At 41.8% G+C, this 14,208-nt stretch overlaps 1 pseudogene across 1 annotated transcript in view; it reads left to right on the forward strand.

Annotated features, from left to right (window-relative positions):
• The window catches only part of LOC311518899 (N(4)-(Beta-N-acetylglucosaminyl)-L-asparaginase-like), a 33,478-nt pseudogene extending 20,523 nt beyond the window's left edge, over positions 1–12,955 (forward strand). Inside the window, exon 4 of the transcript XR_014714675.1 lies at positions 10,125–12,955. The product of XR_014714675.1 is annotated as a N(4)-(Beta-N-acetylglucosaminyl)-L-asparaginase-like (transcript). The remainder of the gene's footprint in view (positions 1–10,124) is intronic.
• The last annotated feature ends 1,253 nt before the right edge of the window (positions 12,956–14,208 follow it).

The following is a 14,208-nucleotide window of genomic DNA, read 5'->3' on the forward strand; positions in this document are numbered from 1 at the left end:
AAACATTGTGGATGCCAAAGTGGAATTAAATCCTTCCATGATCTGTATATGAGTTGGCAGGACCTGAGGCGTTCTTTAAAAACACTATACTTTCTATATTGTGACCTTTGGTGAACTGATACTGCTCAGTCCCTCCTGTTCTCTGTCTGTGGCGTGCAATAGTCTCCTGACAACTGTAATACTGTGGTTTAATTCTGGTCCTTAGACTTGGTGTGAAGGTGGCTGGGTAGAGTTTAGTGGCCTTTGAGATACAGGAGGTCAGACTAAATTATCTGTAGACCCTTCCAGCCTTAAGCTGTATGACTTTCTGACCTTGGCAGGGCAGTCATTGAAAAATGTGTTCTGATACCATCTGCCCTGATAGTTAGGCCATTCTGCAATAGATCAATTCTTTTCCATTCTGATACCAGTGGTGGAATGACAAATACTATGGATGTAGAAGCCACTATGGATGTAGAAGCCCTCTATACCAACATTCCACTCAAAGATGGACTACAGGCCATCAGGAACACTATCCCCGATAATGTCACGGCAAACTTGGTGGCTGAACTTTGTGACTTTATCCTCACCCATAACTATTTCACATTTGGGAACAATGTATAACTTCAAGTCAGCGGCACTCCTATGGGTACCCGCATGGCCCCACAGTATGCCAACATTTTTATGGCTGACTCAGCTCTCGCCCCCTAACGCCCCTACTCTACTTGCGCTACATTGATGACATCTTCATCATCTGGACCCATGGAAAAGAAGCCCTTGAGGAATTCCACCATTATGTCAACAATTTCCATCCCACCAGTCCACACAAGAGATCCACTTCCTGGACACTACAGTGCTAATAAGCAATGGTCACATAAACACCACCCTATACTGGAAACCTACTGACTGCTATACTTCCCTACATGCCTCCAGCTTTCATCCAGACCACACCACAGGATCCATTGTCTACAGCCAAGCTCTGATACAACCGCATTTGCTCCATCCCCTCAGACAGAGACAAACACCTACAAGATCTCTATCAAGTATTCTTACAACTACACTACCCACCTGCTGAAGTGAAGAAACAGATTGACAGAGCCAGAAGAGTTCCCAGAAGTTACCTACTACAGGACAGGCCCAACAAAGAAAGTAACAGAACGCCAATAGCCATCACCTTCAGCCCCCAACTAAAACCTCTCCAGCGCATCATCAAGGATCTACAACCTATCCTGAAGGACAATCCCTCACTCTCACAGATCTTTGGAGACAGGCCAGTCCTTACCTACAGATTAGCCCCCCAACCTGAATCAAATACTCACCTACAACCACACAGCAAAAAAAAAACTTAGGAGCCTACCCTTGCAACAAAGCCTGTTGCAAATTCTGTCCACATATCTATTCGGGGACACTATCATAGGACCTAATCACATCAACCACACTATCAGAGGCTCGTTCACCTGCACGTCTACCAATGTGATATATGCCATCATGTACATTGGCCAAACCAGACAGTCTCTACTTAAAAGAATAAATGGACACAAATCAGACATCAAGAATTATAACATTCAAAAACCAGTCGGAGAACACGTCAATCTCCCTGGTCACTCGATTACAGACCTAAAAGTCGCAATATTACAACAGAAAAACTTCAGAAACAGACTCCAACGAGAGACTGTTGAATTGGAATTAATTTGCAAACTGGACACCATTAACCCATTAACTTAGGCTTGAATAGAGACTGGGAGTGGATGTGTCATTACACAAAGTAAAACTATTTCCCCATGTTTATTCCTCCCCTTCCCCAACTCCCTCCCCACCCCACCCCCCACCCCGCTCTCCTCAGATGTTCTTGTCAACTGCTGGAAATGGCCCACCTTGATTATCACTACAAAAGGTCCCCCCACCCCCACTCTCCTGCTGGTAATAGCTCGCCTTACCTGAGCACTCTCATTACAGTGTGTATGGTAACACCCATTGTTTCATGTTCTCTGTGTATAGAAATCTCCCCACTATATTTTCCACTGAATGCATCCGATGAAGTGAGCTATAGCTCATGAAAGCTTATGCTCAAATAAATTTGTTAGTCTCTAAGGTGCCACAAGTCCTCCTTTTCTTTTTGCGAATACAGACTAACACGGCTGCTACTCTGAAATCTGTCCATTACTGAATTTTATAGAAAAGTTGCTCAAATAAAATAATGCAAAGAAGGGAAAAAAGCAAGACTCCGGGCTACTCCCTGAGCAAGTGTAAGTGTGGTGTGTGAGGTGGTGGGTGCCCACATGCAGAGCCAGCCAGTTCCTACTCCTCATTAGCATTCTGTGGGAGCTAATTGCCTGCGCAGTGCTGGAGTGAAGATGGGGCCATATCACTTCTCCCACCACAAGCCAACAGAACAAAAACCACTTGGCACGCTTTTCAAGCCAACAGGGGTGAAGCTACAGCTCTGGAGTGTGCACACAAACTCCCAGTCAGCCAGAATTCCTACAGGGGCTCCAGTCCCATGTTACCACTCTACTCATGCCCACAAGCATTACAAGACAGGATTTCACCCTATATAAATAAATGCAGACCAGCTCCAGTTAAAGTTTGAGATAAGCAGCTGACTAATAAAGAGCTATTGTATAGATCATTCTTCTTTGCTGAAAGACGGGGGACTTTGACATTGTAGTTTAGCTGGATACAGTGGGTGCCAAAAGTTGTCTAGGGAATGTTGATCTGAGATGAATCAGCCTGGTTGTTAGTTACTGTACGTGAGGAGATTTTTGGTTTATATCAGCAAGATGTGCCAATGTTATGCCATGTGTGTGGAGTAATATACACAAGTTCATGTTACTTATTTTTACACAGTATATTATTACCCAACTACAGACAGAGCTAAGCCTGTTTACACCAACTGAGAGTCTGGCCCACAGTGTTTTGATTTATATTATCTTACAGTCTCTGCCAAAATTAGTTTTATGCGTCAAGAAATAATATTAAAATTGACAACTGCTGATTATTGTTTGTGCACTAGAATGTTCAGATACCATGGTGATGAGCATGTTGTAGGCACCTGAATAGATGGACAAACAGACAGAACACAGGAAATATTCACCTTGTTTTCAAGACTAATGAGATTACCTGTTTCTTTAGCAGAACTACATGAAAGCATAGACAGAATCACATGATTTTATCTTCATCTCCTGTAGCTGGGAGTGAGGGGGGCAGATGATATACATCTGTGAATGACACACTTTGTATCCAGTTGAACAATATACACATGCACTGTTTTCAGGCGGATGACTTCCATCCTTGAATTGCATATAAAGTCAGCATAATGGAGGTTTTTTGTAGTTGTGCTGTGCACAGTGGGTACAAAATCCCCAACACAGGGCCAGGTAGCTCAGACAATAAGAGAAGGACCTATCTTCACTATAGATTAGATAAGCTTCATTTAGAATTAAGTCCAACGGACTAGAAAAAATATTTCAGGGTAAAGAAAGCAAAACAAAAACCACACACATACACACCTCAAATAAAGACAATGTTCCACTTACTCAAAAACGATAGTAAAATGGAGAAACATGCTCTGTCACAGCATGTAAATAGCCACTGCTGGGAACATAACAGCAGCTCTTCCTCGGCTATCTCAATGAAAATCTAAAAGAGGAAACCAAACTCTAGTACCTACATATAGAGAGCTAAAAGAACAAGGAGTACTTGTGGCACCTTAGAGACTAACAAATTTATTTGAGCATAAGCTTTCGTGGGCTAAAATCCATTTCATTGGATGCATGCAGTGGAAAATTCAGGAAGATCACACACACACACCCGCCATGAAAAAATGGGTGTTGCCATACACACTATAATGAGAGTGATCAATTAAGGTGAGCTATTATCAGCAGGAGAAAAAAAAAAACCTTTTGTAGTGATAATCAGGATGGCCCATTTCCAACAGTTGACAAGAAGATAAGAGTAACAGTGCGGGGCGGGGGGAAGGGGGGAAATAAGCATGGGGAAATAGTTTTACTTTGTGTAATGACACATCCACCCCCAGTCTTTATTCAAGCCTAAGTTAATGGTGTCCAGTTTGCAAATACTTGATGGCATATATCACATTGGTAAATTGCTTGTCCCATTTTTGTAAAGTCCAGCCACGAGGAAGTTTGTGTGGAAGGCTGGCTTTTTATGAGAGTATCCAGTTTTGAGAGCTCATTCTTAATCTTTCCCAGTTTGCTGTAGAGGATGTTGATCAGATGGTTCCGCAGTTTCTTTGAGAGTGTGTGGTACAAGCTGTCAGCATAGTCTGTGTGGCATGTAGATTGTAATGGATTTTTTACCTTCAGTCCTTTTGGTATGATGTCCATCTGTTTGCATTTGGAAAGGAAGATGATGTCTGTCTGTATCTGTACGAGTTTTTTCATGAAGTTGATAGATTTCCACTCCATACGGCTAAATTCAGTGCCTTGCATAATGATAGGTTTCAGAGTAGCAGCCGTGTTATCTTCAACCACATCTTCAATACTATGATCTTCTTTGTCATCTGCCCCTCTGCCATGTACATTGGCCAAACTGGACAGTCTCTACGTAAAAGAATAAATGGACACAAATCAGACGTCAAGAATTATAACATTCAAAAACCAGTCGCAGAACACTTCAGTCTCTTTGGTCACTCTCTTACAGACCTAGAAGTGGCAATTCCTCAACAAAAAAACTTCAAAAACAGACTCCAATGAGAGACTGCTGAATTGAAGTTAATTTGCAAACTGGATACAATTAATTTAGGCTTGAATAAAGACTGGGAGTGGATGGGTCATTACACAAAGTAAAACTGTTTCCCCATGTTTGTTCCCCTCCTTCCCCACCCCCACCCCCCACTTGTCAACTGCTGGAAATGGCCCACCTTGATTATCACTACAAAAGTCCCCCCCCCCCTTGCTGGTAATAGTTCACCTTACCTGATCACTCTGGTTACAGTGTGTATGGTAACACCCATTGTTTCATGTTCTCTGTGTATATAAATCTCCCCACTGTATTTTCCACTGAATGCATCCGATGAGGTGAGCTGTAGCTCAAAAAAACTTATGCTCAAATAAATTGGTTAGTCTCTAAGGTGCCACAAGTACTCCTTTTCTTTTTGAGTAATGGACAGAGTTTGTTTTGAAACCAGACCTCCATAGTTCAGAGATAATCTCTGCTGAATTAAAATGGTTATGTTAATTCTCATGGTTGGGGATAGACCCTAATATTTATGCAACTCTAGTTAAAACAGACTCATGCTGTGTACTGGGAGAAAACACCCCTCCCTTTGGAATCCATGTTATTTTCGTTAGAGACTTGGGTTCCTAGCCTGCAAGTCCATCTGCTCCACTGGCACATGTGCATAAAGAGCTCTTGGCAGGATTGAGCCTGTCTAAACTGCAATGTCTAGGCGTCAGTATTAATTCCTCTTCCTATGTGATAAAAGTGAAATGGAACCATTATAATTCCTAGTTTTGATACATGACAATTTCTGCTTTGTTTTACACTGGAAATTCCTCATATGCTAACATTCCACCAAGCTGTTACGCTGTCAGTACAGGTGCTGTTATAATGTAAAGGAAAGTCGAGCAGGCTGTCACTGTGTCAGCAGAAGTGCCCATTGCCACTTCCAGAGTACATGGTGGTGCAATGGCTGTTCCGTTATCAATCGGAGAATTCAGTTTCATACTTTTACGAATTAAAAAAGTTAACATTATTTTAACACCTTAGTTCTAGCTATCTAATAAACTGGTTAAAAACAAAGACATTCAGAGCGAAACACCTGACCCTTCAATGAACTCTGGGTGGGCAGAACCCCACTGAAACCAGTGAGGGTAGGCCTGGGCCCAGAGGCTGTCTGCATGGAACTCCTGGCAGGCTCAGATCCTAAGGCTGCATTCTATCTGCATATTCAGAATTATGCCCAGTTGTAAGAGGGAGTCTAAAGTACTGGGTGACTTTTCATGTGTGCATAGTTACAATAAAGGCCAAAGTGCAACTATTCTTATTCTCCAGTGGTGTGTCTTCTAAGTTATTACCTCTGTAACATTTTTTTTGTGGGGGTGGGAGATAATTAAAATCTTTTTTTTTAATTTTAATAGAAATTTGTTAGACAAACTGCCTAAATCCAATGTCGTGTGTGTGTCGTTCCCTCCCCCGCCCCCCATCCCCCGGGTTTGTCTCCTATGGAAAATATGTTTGAGCTTGGCATAATGGCATGAATAATGAAGGTACAGAGAAGTATATTCTCACATTTCCTGGAACTCTTCCCTTTAGTGAGCTATCCACAACAATGCCGTGACTTACTGCTTGCCACATCCTCTGGAATATGGGTCATATAGCAGACAAAATGGGTCAGTTCTGCCCTGACTTACTTTATTGGGGTTGCAAAGGCTGAAAGGTAGGACTGGATTAGGCACAATATGTTTGCAGTTGAAATAGTGTTTTTAATCATGCGTAGTTGTCACTACCATACAAATATCACCTGCCAAGAGAAAGAAAAGGAAGTAAAGAAGCATCGCTTATGGTTTTTACAATACAAGTCTACAGTGTTTTCCTGTTCACAAGTGTGAAAAATATTATAATAGTTTTCAAGATGCAGTGAATTAGAAGAAAACATGTTTCCCTGTAAAATGTACTTTAAGAAAGCTTATTTGTTTTAAGACATGTAATGCAATAAACAGGTGTAATGATAATATATGAGGTTAATCAGACAAGGGAGGTTTGGGAGAAGGCTCAAAGATCTGGTTCGCCATTGCCTTGCACCTTGTGTAGTCATTTAGACCTGTGCAGAGTGAATGTAAAACATTATCATTCTGATTAGGTAGTGTATTACACCCACTTTGCACAGGCATAAATGTTGACATTCGGTGCAAGGCAGTGGAGAAACAAGGCCTCACATTTTGTAAAGTTAGGGGTTGTTTTTTGTATTTTTGTTTTTTTTTAAAAGCTTGATCTATTTAGAAAGTCTAAATGTGATTTATTCAATAGTGCTCAAAGGGAACTAGTGCACAATGATAAGATTAGGTGGAATATTTTGAGTTATTGAAGTGATCTGCTGATAATGCTGGTTAGCTCTTGATGGATGGCACAGTTCTTCACTAGTCTTGCAGAATTTACAAGCTCATCTGTCACAGTCGTCAGAGCTTCTAATCTGTGCAAGATCTAGCTTGTCTTCAAGGAACATAGGAACTCTGCAGACCCACTTGTGGGGTATTTGTAAGCCAAATAGCTCTGGTTTAGGGGGCCTTCAATAGCTCATGAATTTTAAAAGATAACTGACTCCATATCAGAAAGCCTTTCCATGAGCCTTTCTTAGCAGGAATGGTGACCATCAAGAACAAAAGGTAAGGATAGTAATGCATAAAAACTTTCCACTGCAGCTTCCTATATTCAGATACATTCATGGATTCCATGAGATTTTCATCAGGTATATGCAAGAAAAAAAAAAGAGGAGTACTTGTGGCACCTTAGAGACTAACAAATTTATTTGAGCATAAGCTCTCGTGAGCTACAGCTCACTTCATCGGATGCAACTGTAGGCATATGGTTTCTAATTGAGAAGGCATTTCAATTAGAAAATTTGAAATGAGAAGGCATTTCTGGGTCAGAGTTTGAAAAGGTGACAAGTCAGCTCCTCAGATTTGCCAAGTTTCTCAGGCGTTATCTATTCCAGAAAATCTAGGATAAAGGGGAAAGGGGTGGATGAAGGCTCTTCCAGTCATCATGTCCTCCCAAAAAACAGTCTACAAGCTTTAGTGATCAGCGGTTAGCCAACTACAAGTAGTAAGTGACTTTTTTCAAAGGCAAAGCACGTAGCAGACGAGGCAGGAGACAAGATTCTACTCCTCAGTCCCCTGTTGCTGGCTCCAGAACACCCTTGAGTCTGTAGTCCTTCAGATCTTCCAATTTTCTCAAGCACAAAGTCATACATGAGAAGATCACACACCTTTCTGTGAATGGAGTGAAGGAACCAGTGCCTCCTGAAGAGAATATTGTTTTATTGAAGAGAAGCAACCAGTGGAGGGCAGTCTTGATCTGAAATTGGTCAACAGATGTATGAGAGTTCAAATTCTGGATTAAGGGCCAAATTCAGAACTGGGTGTAAAAAGATGCAACTTTACTGATTTTGATGGAATTCCATCAGTTTACACTAGGGTTAATTTGGCCTGGACTCTCCAGCATCTATGGTGAGATCAGTCCTGTAAGAAAACCACAGGAAGACCTAGTCCTTGTTCCCAAGGAGCGTATTATCTAAGTAATAGTTTCAAATTACATCTCTTCCCTAAAGTACTCCTGGGGGAATTCTGTGCCAAAAAAAATTCTGTGCACAATATTTTAAAATTCTGCATATTTTGTCAGAATAACATAATATAGTCACGCCAGTTTTAATTATTTTGGTAATTTATTTCAAAATTCCTTTCAACAAGTATGTCTGTAACAATACAGACAACAAAAAAGATTCAGAAAATGTTTTTTGACAAATAGATTCCTTACTAGGCATACAGAACTTTGAGGAATAATTCATTTAAACTACAATACAGAAACGTATTTCCCGCGCCCCTCAGAAGCTGTTCAAAGGCTTGGGGCAGTCAGGGGTAATGGTGGAGCTGAAGGAGAGGGAAGTAGTTGCTGGGAAGGAGCCTGGGAGTGAACCTGGAGGGTTGTTGGGTGTGGGTGGAGAAGTATGGAACTTTTTGGGGAGGGGGAGTGAAGTGAAGAGGGATCGTTGGGAAGTTGGGGAGCCTTCCCCGTGCAGACTCTGGCCGACCCCTACCCCCTTCCAATCAGTCAGGTACATCTACCTACCCCGTCCCCATGTGTCCCTGTGCCCCATGCATGTGTCCCTGCACCCCCACTCAGCCACCCTTCCTCTTGTCCCCATGTGTCCCTGCACACGCCTCACCTGTCCCCCATGCACCCTTCTCCCCCTGTCCTCATATGTCCCTGCACCCCCACTCAGCCACCCCCTGCTCCCTGTCCCCATCTGTCCCTGCACCTGCCTTGCCCATCTCCATGCACGCCCTCCCCCATCCCATGTGTCCCTGCCCCTGTTCCCATGTGTCCATGCACCCCCACTCAGCAACCCCTCCCGCATCCCTATGTGTCCCTAAAACCTCTGTCCCCATGTGTCCCTGCCCCTCCTAGCCCCCGGAGTTTCTACACTCCCACTCAGCTCTCCCCATCCTCCTCTGGCCCTGCACTCCAACTGAGCCACCCTGCACCCCCACTCCCATTCAGCTCCAGTCCTGTCTGTTCCCCCAACTAGTCCTTCTGAACCAGCCTATGTGATCCCCCCCAGTAGCCCTGTGTACCCCGCTCTGTCTGTTCTCCCCCATATCTCATGCTTCCTCACCTGGCCCCACAGGCAGGGAGCTGTGAGGAATGCAGCCTCTGCTCTCTCCCTATCAGCTGCTGACTGCTATGGCAGGTGAGCAGTGAGCCAGCTGTCTCTGTTCTGATGCCACAGCAGCCCCTGGTGGGCAAAAGGTGTAACTGCAGAGCCTCTCCAGCAGAATATATTTTCTGCAGAGAAAAGGACACATGAATTCTGCATGTGTGAAGTGGCACAGAATTCCCCTAGGAGTAATAAAGGCATATAGATGACCAAATAAATCTTGTCATGCTGTCCTCATTATGTTCCCTCTCAAGTGAAATCTCATGTAACCAGTATCAAGTTTAAGTGTTTTTTGTCCCATTGCCATTTAGCTGTTTTAGACTTATATTAGTATATGTTTTAAATTTTAATTTAAAAAGTACTTAAAATGTGGCATAACACAATTCCTGGAACAAATTTTACATTGTGGAATGTACTACTACCAAATGGCTGGATTATATTTTAAACTAATCTCATGTTTTCAAAATATGACCTTTTTATGTGGTAGAAAAATAATCTCATTAGTTAATGAACATAGGCAATGCGTAAATTATATAGTGATGGTGTCCTATTAAACTGAATTGTGTATTACTTGATCTTTAAATAGATTTTTTTTAAAGCTAAGAGGATAAATAAATTTTGTAAATTATCTACCTAATTTTTCACCACAATAGCCAGTGAAAACTGCATAGTTAGTCTTTAATTAGTGATGAATTTATAACTGCTGAAATTAGGTATCTATTTTTATTCCTTTTGTTTTCTGTCCTAGGGAGAAGCTGGAGCTGCTTCATCAGTTCCATTTCGATACTGCATGTGGTCTCAGAGAAAGGACTCCATAGAAGAATTAGTGCAACAACCCTACTAGAGATGAAGAAATACAGTAAAAGATCATTCTTCTGTCATGCAGGCCAAATTATGAACTCCTTACTCACAATGGTGAGCAGTACAATTAGTCCCTTTGACTTTTTGATTTAACCGAGATGCATACTAAATAATGTATAACCCTTTCTCTGAATTAATTGCTCAAGGATTTAAAATATAGTTACCAACGACAGGTCTATAGGTTATAACTGACTAGTATCAACAAATCAAGGGTAGAATAAAGATGATAGCATTTCACTCTTCTAACAGATTATCCAAAGACTGAGTTGTTTTGCGTTTTTTCTGTAGATACAGCAAATCTCATGCTTAACAAAAAAACATAATTTAAAAACAAACGCATCTAGTTTTCTGTTGTTAGTTTAATGTAGTATATGACTTTGGCCGAGGTTTAGTCTATCAGCTAAGGAAACTATCCAATTATAATTATTGATAAGATAAACCAGTTATACAACCTTCTTTCCAGATCTCACCAAATCTTACAAAAGTTCCAAATCCTACAATACTCAAGCAAAACTTTTGAGATGAAGGTCATCCATGTGCAAAGGTCCAGTAGAAAGCCTATGCACCACTTAGGCCCTACATTTAGGGCTTAGGTGGGTCATGATAAACAGGCCTTGCGCTGGTTTTCAACACAGGGTTAATTTCATCCCTGAGTCAGAAACTGGCCTGGGGAGCTCAGGGAGAGAGAGTGAGCAAGAAACACAGGGTTGAGAGAGAAATTTTAGGGGCAGAGATCTGGGGAGGACCAAGGAGTAATAATATAATATAGGGAGAAGCATAAAGGAGACTGAAAGATCAGAATGGGGGAAGTAAAGGAGATAGGAACTAGCTGTATCTTTGAACTAGAGCAGTGTTTCTCATTCTAGAGGTGGGTGCCTTGCCAGGGGCTCAGACTAATCCGGTGTAGGGCCAGGAAGGCAATAACGGAGGTGGTAAAAGTTGCATGACCTCAAATGTGTCCTTTCTCAATACAGCTGCACTTCAGTAACTGAGTAAAGCAATAAGTGACTCCTTGAAAGCCACCCACCTTCCACCTCACTCCTATAGAACTGAATGTACACCTGTTACAGAAGAAGGTGATATATACAGAATTTCAGGCACAGGTGTATCCCCAAGATTCTCTCATTTACTCACCTGACACTAACTTAGCTGTATGGGGATGTGAGAGCTTCATGAAGTGATCAGTGGATGCTTCATGAAGTAATCAGTGGATGCTCCACTCCAAGCAGGCTCTAGCCTTCTGCTTCATGGGGCTGACTGACTGGGGGAGCCATGAAACAAAGTAGATGGGGGAGGAGGGGGAGAAGGCAACCATTTTGCCAGGCTATAGCAGAAAGGGATGCCCATCTGCCATTCCATCACATGGTGGAGCTTCACCAGAACAAGGATTAGGTCCAAGGAGCTAGGCATATCACTCCTGGCAAAGAAGACAGATATTAGCAGAGAAAAGAAACCAAGGGGACATGAGACTGGCAAAGGGGAGGAAAACAAAGAATGTGAATATAAAAGGGAGAAAATGAGAGGAAAGGGTACTGCTTTTAAAAGTAAAAAAGCAGGAGGTAAGAAAATGTCAAAAAGGGAAAAGTGGCATGGAGATGGAAAACGAAAAATAAAGGGATGAAGAAATAGAAGGGACAACACAAGAAAACAACTACATGTTAGTCTGGTGAATTTCATTTGTGCTCCTCCTGGCAGGAGTCCTGTGTTTTGTTTATTTATAAATGTATTTTGGTGCCCTTTGGCAAATACTTTACATTTATAAAAACCATTAGAAAATCCCAGCCTCTGATCTTAAGGACTAACCATGCAAACCCCCATTCCAGAGCAACAACATAAAAAAAACCAATTCATAGTATTATGTGAAAGCAAACTAATTTCAGTGGGTTGACCAAACTAAGTAAAACCCTGTGCCCTGTAGAGAGAAGCAGTCCTCTGGGATAACTATGCTAGAGCATTTAGGGCTTTGTAGGTGATAACCAACCTAATAAAATTGCACTCTGATGCAAATAGATAGCTGGAGAGTAGTGTGCTGGGACCAAATTCTGCCCTCACTCACGTTTTCTGCAACCCCACTAAAGTGCACAGGGTTGCACACGGTATGAGTCAGGGCAGAATTTGGCCTTGGTGTTATGCATCAATATGGTACCTTGACCCCCACCTAAGAGACATTTTTCAAAGGTAGCGCCAAGTGCCCTGTGTTACAGTAATCCACGTTACAGTTTACAAAGGACTGAGTCACTATGCCAGGGTCCGCATCATAAAGAAAGAGGCACAGCCTCTAGACCTATGTTAGATAGAAACAGGCACTGTGTCCAGGACCCTGTATTCTCCATGATTCTGCATCCATATAATCCAATCTTTGCTGCAAGATCATGCTTCAGAATTTAAGCTTTCATTTTAAAAAACAAAGAAGCTAGATCCTCAGCTGACATGAATTGGCATAGGTGCACTGAAACAAGGGCACTATGACAACTTATGCCAGCTGAGCATCCAGCTCAATATCCTCTTTGTCCTCATGGCTGTGAAAATAACATTGAAAACGTGACCCAAGTGGAACCAATGCAGTGATATCTGCCTGGATCTGCAGATGATCGTCCGAAAGAAAAGCTCATAGAAGTGTGAACTCATCTGTAGGGGGTGGTATCTCTGAAAACCTAAAGATAGTTTAAAAATCAGCATTGTTAACTGAATTGAATATTAAACCAAATAACACACTAAGTACTGTACTGGTTGTATTGTTCGCTTTCATACTTATTTCAAGAAAATCCTCCATTTTCAAATTTAAACTGAAGCTGCCACAGAATTTCCAGTCTGCTGTTCTACAAAGCCATAGAATCCAAGGACCTTGCTCCAGAATTAGGGTTCAAGTTGCTACAGAATACATGGAGCCTTGTCTGTGTCCTAGAGCTGCTACCTCAGAATTTAAGAACTGAGATGGCCCCAATCTCTTGGCACAAATGAGACCTACAGTCCCAAAGGAAAATGTACTGAGCACCCTTGCTTGTTCCCCAAGATGATTCATACCACCTATCATCATTAGTTCTGCTTAAAATCAGGATTGAGTCAAAGCCAGTTTGGAGTCTGTCCACTTCCCCTGCCCATACACCCCAGCGTGCACTCGGAAAGCCCAGAATTTGCTGTATCAGGACTGGACAAAAAGGAAATGTAGATCTGAGTGTCATCCACACATTGGTGGCACTGCAGGTCAGAATGTTTCACTATCTTTCAGTGGCCACAAGTGCATATTGAACAGGAGGGGTGACATGATAGAACCCTACAAGTCCAGGTCCTTGGAAAGGAATATATATTTGTTATGAATGCATGACCACAGTTCTCCAGAGCTTAAAAACAGCTGATCACCCTCCCATATAGAATTACCTACAGTTCCTGGCCCACAATGATACATAAAGTTAATATAAAGAAAAGGAGTACTTGTGGCACCTTAGAGACTAACAAATTTATTTGAGCATAAGCTGTAGCTCACGAAAGCTTATGCTCAAATAAATTTGTTAGTCTCTAAGGTGCCACAAGTACTCCTTTTCTTTTTGCAAATACAGACTAACATGGCTGCTACTCTGAAACCTGTCATAAAGTTAATATAGTAAGGTTTCCCAAACATATTGCAAGAAACTGCAATTACTATCTCAAAGCCCTTGAAAGATTAAAAGCCCTATATTTGTACTAAGTAGCATGGGAGAATTGTGAGTACTTCAATAGTGGCACCATATTAGTAATGTGCAAAAATCAACATTTTTTTTCTGTTATCAATCAAATTTATTGCAGTATTTCAACTAGTTTTTATGTATCCAGAAGTAGATTTGTGACCTTCCCCATGGGTGGATTATATGCAGAAAAAAAATAACTATTTTCAGCTACTCTGTTTTTATCTAAAGTGCAGGGAGGAGAGAACATGTTGACATTTTGGGGTATAATCACATCTTCCCATTGCAGCATTAATGTGGGCTGTTTAT

Source organism: Lepidochelys olivacea, assembly GCF_965140295.1.
Source record: "Lepidochelys olivacea isolate rLepOli2 genome assembly, chromosome: 3".
Classification (NCBI taxonomy): Eukaryota; Metazoa; Chordata; order Testudines; family Cheloniidae; genus Lepidochelys; species Lepidochelys olivacea.